This window comes from Sinohyriopsis cumingii, chromosome 19 (assembly GCF_028554795.1).
Source record: "Sinohyriopsis cumingii isolate HCF-2022 chromosome 19, ASM2855479v2, whole genome shotgun sequence".
Taxonomy (NCBI): domain Eukaryota; kingdom Metazoa; phylum Mollusca; class Bivalvia; order Unionida; family Unionidae; genus Sinohyriopsis; species Sinohyriopsis cumingii.
This window is the reverse complement of record NC_142979.1, coordinates 69,749,916-69,757,411: the sequence shown is the minus strand read 5'-3', so window position 1 is coordinate 69,757,411 and position 7,496 is coordinate 69,749,916. Positions and strand designations below refer to the sequence as shown.

The window sequence follows — 7,496 nt, the reverse complement described above, 5'->3', positions numbered from 1 at the left end:
TATATATACGCATGAACAAATAAATCGATGATTATATTTTGGGGAGCACTATTACTGTTTCAACTAACAGTGTTCTTATATATTTATAAACAATATTAAAAGTCTGTAAAGCATTTACTTCATCGTTGTACATCACATTGAAAATTACAGTCAATCTCGACTTTTATGCCTTAACACTATGTCATATCTTGATATGCATCACATATTACAATTTATTGAATAATTAACTGAATTAAAAATATTCCCTAACGGTGAAAATAACAATTATTCCATTGACGATTTAAACAATACACAGACTATCAAAGACGCTACAGCGGTTGAAAATGGAAAATGTTAGCAGCACATCGGCTTCAAGAATCAGGAAGCAATACGTTTTGTAGAGTAAGATAGATGTAGGTATTAGTCAAAATGTTGACCACTCATTTTGAAGTATTCTATCATGTCCGCTTAGAAATGATCGGACCGGAGTGTTTCCTTGTTTCCTCTTGCAATCATTGTTCATATTGTTTATGACTGGAACTATCTCTAAAAGTGTTTCTAATTTACTTACTTTTCACCTCTCTTTGAACACTGGAGCTGTCATCCATATTCGTTTCTTGAACCGTTCTCACTGGTTCAATTGTTTTTCACTGAGAACAAATTTGTATGTCTACCTGATATTTATTCATCTGCTACGAATGCTTCAACAGAATTTGATTTTCTCTCTCGCAGGAATATTCCAAAAATACTCTTTTTGTTTAAACTTTCTTTCATGCCTTCATTCAAACGTCTCCATTTCTGTGCCTGTTCGCTCCTCTTTTTCATTTTTCTGAGTTTATCTCTAGCCTGAGCATGCACATAATAAACTGTAAAATTATTTACAATGACTGGTACAGATAGTGCTATGACTAAAATACCGCTGATTGCACAACATGTACCGACAAGATATCCTAGTAATGATTTTGGTACAATGTCACCGTATCCAATTGTAGTCATGGTAATAATTGCCCACCAAAATGCCATCGGTATATGTATTATTTCTGTTTCAATTCCCGAAAATAATTCCATATAATACTCAATGCACGCAAATATTATAACTCCAATTAGAACAACTATCAGTAACAAAAGCAGCTCCTTAGTACTGGCAGCAATGGTGTACATCAGAATCTTCAATGCAAGGAAATGCTTCATTAGGTCAAATAATCGAAATATTCTGAGAATTCGTGCCGCAAAAAGTATCTGGATGATATTCAAAATTTTGATCGGATCTGGGTGAAGCATGATGATCATTACTCCGATGTAGTAGGGTATGAGAGAGAACAAGTCAATAAGTGTACTTGGTGACCGGAGAAACTTCAGTCTGTTGGGTGAAGCCAAAATTTTAACAATCAGCTCGATAACAAAAAATAAGTTACAGATGTTGTCGATGAATACTAAAATATCTGTTGGAGAAGTATCAGTGAAAATGTCGAACTCATGCCGTAGATCCTTGCTAGTGATGTTCCGGGAACTGTCAGGAGCATGCATAAAAATGTCATCAAACGTCGGCAAGGTCTCCACCACAAAAACAGTAATGGATAGGAGGACGACCATTAAGGAAACAATGGCAAAGGTCTGAAAGTATGAATGAAAAAATATAAGAGAAGACAATTATATAGAAGAAAAAATATCCCAGTCTTGTGTGAAAGAAAGAATGCACGAACAGAAGAAAGGAAGAAATGGATACTTTCGGAAAACAATGTTGTAATATCCAGTACATATTTGTGCGAATATTCAGGTTCACGTCTAAAATCGATCTGTATTGTCTTCTTTTCTTAATGGATTGTCAATTTGATAGGGTTTGTGATGAAGAGGCGAGCGTTCTCTATCACTGTATATGACGCGAGAATACAAAACAGGAGAATAATTGGAATTTTTTTTGTATACCTACTATCAACTTTTGATGATGTTCTACGTAACATTTCTCAACAAATAATTCTAGAAATTCTCATTGTTGAGGGGTTTATCCAAGGTCAGTAATAGATAAAAAGATGTTAGTTAGCGAGATAGTGTTTCTAACTTTAAGAAAATGTCCATAGCCGTACCACATAGATCATTTCTTGGCTCTCTCTGTATTCATTTTATCTATAACTGATTTTCACAAAGTGTTTGAAATATTCCGGAGTGTCCATGGATGCAGAGGATACATTACTATATACTAGTGATATGACTCAAGAGAGCACTTGTCATAGCCTGAATCATTATCTTTGCGAAAAGATATAAACATTTCTCCAACATAATTATTTAAATGATCAGAATGGTATTTTCACTAGTTCGTGTCACACGTTTGTTGTAGAAATTGCGAAGATGAATATTTGTCTGCTTGATTGAAAGGGTCTTTTGTGACTTTAACATCTCTAATTTTATGTGGACGAAATAGCCTGTTTAGTTCATTCACGAACAAAACTAAAGCTTCTGTTACAAGAGCGTATATTGTTTATTTACAAGATGATAGATAGATAGATAGATAGATAGATAGATAGATAGATATAGATAGCGATATAGAGAGAGATAGAGAATTAGATAGATTCTGAACACAATCTTGTTAAATAATAATGAACTACTGATAATATGTTACATTCATTTGCAAAGCAAACTTAACTTTATTTGCGATTTAAATAATCGTTGTTTTATCAATATAATAATAGTTTAGTACGTGATAGCATGTGCGCCATGTCCCGATAGCCTGGCTCAGATCTAACTGTGGTAGAAATCATGCAAATGGCATTTGCTCAAGCTGAGGTTAAATTTAACGGTTGAACTTTATGGTGGCTTTGGATAAATGAACAGCTTCATGAATTCTGTTGAATATCATTTGCGTCTTAAGTGGCAATCAGTCGATGCAGTTTGCCTCCCTAGCCCTCGGGACGCACAAATCTACTCGAATGTCTTTCTTTTCGTTTCTGTTTTCTCAAACTTAGGCTTTCGTCTCAACATGTCTTTACTTAACTCTATATTTGTCAAATCAGAACGGTGTTCAGTTGTAAGTTTGACGCAAACTGTGTACTTTGGTCGAACTTCAGCACACAGTGAAACTTGGTGACGAGCATCCAAACACTGATGCGAAGCTGGGAGTTTCTTTAATGTACGATATACTGCTCCTTATTTTGTAGTCCTGACATTAATTGTTTCCAGCAAACCTACCCCTCAGTTTTCTCATAAAAACATTCTGATAATGGCTAAGCCAATCCACTAGAACGCTCATCGGTTGTTGAGCTTCTAGCTACTTCTTCATGAAATAGTACCTTGCCAACAGATAACAAATCTCTTTTTTAATTTTACCGACTTGGAAACTGCATTTCACAGGGTGCAGGGGATAATCTTTGGAACATTATTCAAAAGAAGGTAAATATCATGTTATGTAAAAAAGATATGTAAAAATGTATTCATAAGCCAATAACCTTGCCCAAATTACCCTTATCATTATATATTTATTATAGTATTCATATATACAAACTTATCATTGCAAAAATTAATGTATCGTTATACTAGGATTAAAATGACAATGTTAGACAAGTTGTACATATATGTACCAGATCCATTCCCTTTCCGCAACCCCACATCTCTCTCTCTCTCTCTCTCTCTCTCTCTCTCTCTCACCGCCAGTTAAGAAGTGTATTTATAATAATAATGGAGGACTCAAATATCATTCACTATGTACTCTGGTCTCTGTGTAGAATATCATCAATCTTGAATTCATCACTGCATCTAAGCAATACGAATAATTTACTAATATCAGAAACATGTTTTATGTGCGAAAATTACAAGCTGCGTTCGGGATAAAATTATGTTTATTCATTAAAACACCTGAAACGGAGTTGAGTGATTGGATTAAAACTGGTTACCAGTGCCATCTTGGAACTATATGGGTCCTGGATCGCCTTCCATAGCTTGGGTCTGGTCTGAGTCCAGAAGGAGGCCCGATCATCAGTATAGACATCTTTATAAAGGTTCTCTTCATCTCTTTCAAACGATTTTAGCATCTCCTCCGTGTCCTCGTAACTAATGTACTTTACCCAACAACACCTTTGAATGTCCTTTTCATCCAACTCCCAGTAGTCTATTTCAGCCTTGGCAACGGGTCCACAAATATCGCTTGGCATGTGTAATTGTCCTATTCGGTAATAATTAAGAATACTGACAAATATATGAGGATTCCTATCGAAATAAAACTCCCGTTTTCCCGTCTTCCTTGCCGTCTCCGCTACAGCGTAGAGTCGTGTACTTGGCAATTTTTCTAAGGTTGATATTTTTGTCTCATGCCTTATGCCCCCTACATTTAGAATTAATATGTCATGCTTGTCAGTACCGAATTCTTTGTTGTCATCCGAAGCTATCGAGACAACATTTTGTTCACTTGGGAAATTACTCTTCTGTGATTTGATCACATTTCCATTGATATTTCTTTTTTGAATACGTGATCTTTTCCTTGCCTCCATAACGAATTTCGAATTCACTTTTAGCTTTTGTTCACAATCGTAACTTGCTCTATTTCCTAAATCAGGAAACACCAATTAAAGAAAATTTCAAGATACAGCCCAATAGTATCACCAAACCGTCTGTTAACCCCTTTAAAACTGAACTCTCTGTTTATCCATATTTTCGTTATTTAAAGACAATGTTGGCATATGGTAAGTGGGTTAAATAAGCAGCGTCATTTTGTGTTCATGAACAGACACACTCATAAGATCTTGTTTAGCCAGTAATTTGTCGAGATAATTTGATATCTTGGCTTCAAATTCTGTCCTTGATCGCAAACGTCGCTGCTTTTTCTTACGAATCGATTGTAATTTTTATAAATACCCACATCATATCCAACGGCCTGTTTGGATCGATTTTTATGCGTATGTGGTCCACCATTCACAGTTTAACCCGTAGTTATGACATCAACACTAATTTGCATACGGTTAGGCAATAGTTTAAGATAAGCTGAAGAGTAAAATACGTGTTTGCGTTTTTATACACAAAAGAAATATATTCTGTTTCCAGAAGTTAATGTATTAGTATTCATGTTAAACGTAGCACTGTTTTCTAGCATAAAAAATCGCGTGCATAATCGCTACAACATTATGAAAAGAACTTATATGGAGGTTGGGGTTGTCACGTAATATACACTTCTTGTTGTCTTCCTTTTAATGATCTGAACTTTACTAGTATGAGATCCACAACTTCACAGAAAAGTAAAGACTGCTCCACTTTAGGGACAATCATATAAGTACGTCATCCTTATTAAAAAAGACGTAATAATTCCAAGTCCTTCAATAATTATAAACTTTACACATTATTCTTACTTTTTCGTACTAAATAATACAATATATGTATTACCAAATGGCAAAGAAAACCCCAAGGCCATGAATATTTTTACCATCACCTGTCATCCAAACCTTGATAATTTGATAATTTATCTTACTACAAAGAAACGATTCCATGCATAATAGATGCCGAGAAAGAATATTATAAATTTTAAAAGTATTTCCGACTCGTCTAAGCTGACAACGCTGTCACATTCCATACTGAGGCAATACCAAATAAATTCCTCCACTGATATATTATGAAGATACCCATTACAACATATTCTCTTTGCTCTATAGTGTCCAGTGGAATGGATTATTACATCTGAAGAAAAATACGTGCGTTAGTTACAAACTTATATAAGGTATTTATTGGAACATTTATTAGAACGGGACCATTGATTAGATACTAAATCAATGTGAATATTCCACGAAAAGATAATGAGTTTTTGACTCCGGTGACTATTATACCATACATCTCTAAAACAATAAGAAGAATAATCAAGCATGAAACGCCTATCCAACGGACTATTGTGATGAGACTGCTTTAAAAACCACCCCAATCTTTATAGATTACTACTTTCTTTTACCAAAATTATAATCCAGTGTGCAGGAAAAGGTAAACCGATTAATATATCAAATTGGAGAACTTCATAATAATAACGCTCTTCCCGCTAAGTAATAAGTTTCCCTGTCAAATGGAGAATTCGTCATTTCTAACTCTTGCACCTGATAACTTACATCCGAAACTGAAAATCAAAGATAATATATCCTACATCTCAAATTATACATACATACATACATACATCCATCCATACATACATACATACATAGATTGATACATACATACATACATACATACATACATACATACATTTATGCCCATCTGTTTTGACGTCTGCATTACTTGGAAACCATTTAACAGTCTAAACTTAATCCACTTTGCAAACATAATTTTTCTTAACGCAACAAACATATCTATTCAATTCCATAATTCTTTTCAGGACAAAGTTTACCAAAGAGTATGGAACAAACAAAGATGTTTAAATAGACGCTGTATGAAAAAACACATGCAGCTCAAAAAAAATTCCATCTCATTTCACTCACCAACCTTTGATCCCTTTTGTGTTCAATTTTAAATTAATTATTCATTATCTGTATGACGCAAATATATTGATTGAAGACTTGCAGTACGTTATTGTGTGAACAAGGCAGTGTCGTTATTTGATCAATGCATACACAGGTGTGAATGCTCAGGTCAAATTCATAAATTATATCCTGTTCGCACGTTGAGTATTTTGATTATTGAATTTAACGTTCAATCACGATTAGCATAAGTATCGCAATTTTCGAGATAATAATTTTCTCTTTACATAACCAATCAGTCTAACTGCATTAGGAAAACGTTTTATCCATCGTGAAATCCATAACTCATCATTAACGGAAAATAAATTGATTGCCAAAATTATATCTCACACATTTTTTTCATGTTGAATGTCCCATCATCTATTAAATGTATATGTCATCATGCTAGGATCAGACTCATTGATGTTGACTTGGAAACATAAAAATACAATGTTTTTACTATGACTAGGAATTGTGCGACAGCAGATCTCAGTCCACACCGTTTGCAATCCAGCGAAAGGTTGACAGTAATAATAACAAAAGCATCAATAATAATAATAATAACGCGATGGAAGAAGGGTAAACTCGGTGTAGTAGCAAGTAGAAATTTGATATGAGTTTTGTCCAGACAGGTTTGTTAAAACAAAATGCTTCGTTTAAAATCTGGTCTTCAAATGTAAACAATTACTTTCCTTTGCTGAATGTCATGGATGTTAGAGGTAATTCTCTTTTTAGTTACAGTAAAGTTGTGGCAACAGTTTGCGTCCAATCTAAAGCGTTTGCTAAAAGAAATTCTCGTAAGCCCGGACGAGTTGTCTCTCGTACATCAACTATATGATGCCATTGAGTCATTATCCACTGTACACTGTCGCCAAAATGGACACTGACAACCACATTATTTTAAACATTAAACAATTACCTTTAAATCATGCCATTAATTCCTTAATCTAACTCTCGCACAGTGGCGCCAGCAGAATTAATTTGAGGGTGTAGGAGAGCCAATAATGTAGCGGGCAGCTATTATGTGTGACTGTTGTTGACCAAAACATGTTTAGAGGTGAA

The 7,496-nt window shown here is 34.5% G+C and overlaps 1 pseudogene; it reads right to left on the bottom strand.

Moving 5' to 3' along the window:
- Positions 1 to 660: 660 nt before the first annotated feature.
- LOC149775915 (potassium voltage-gated channel protein Shaw pseudogene) lies at positions 661 to 4,457 on the bottom strand (annotated as a pseudogene).
- Between the last annotated feature and the right edge of the window lie 3,039 nt (positions 4,458 to 7,496).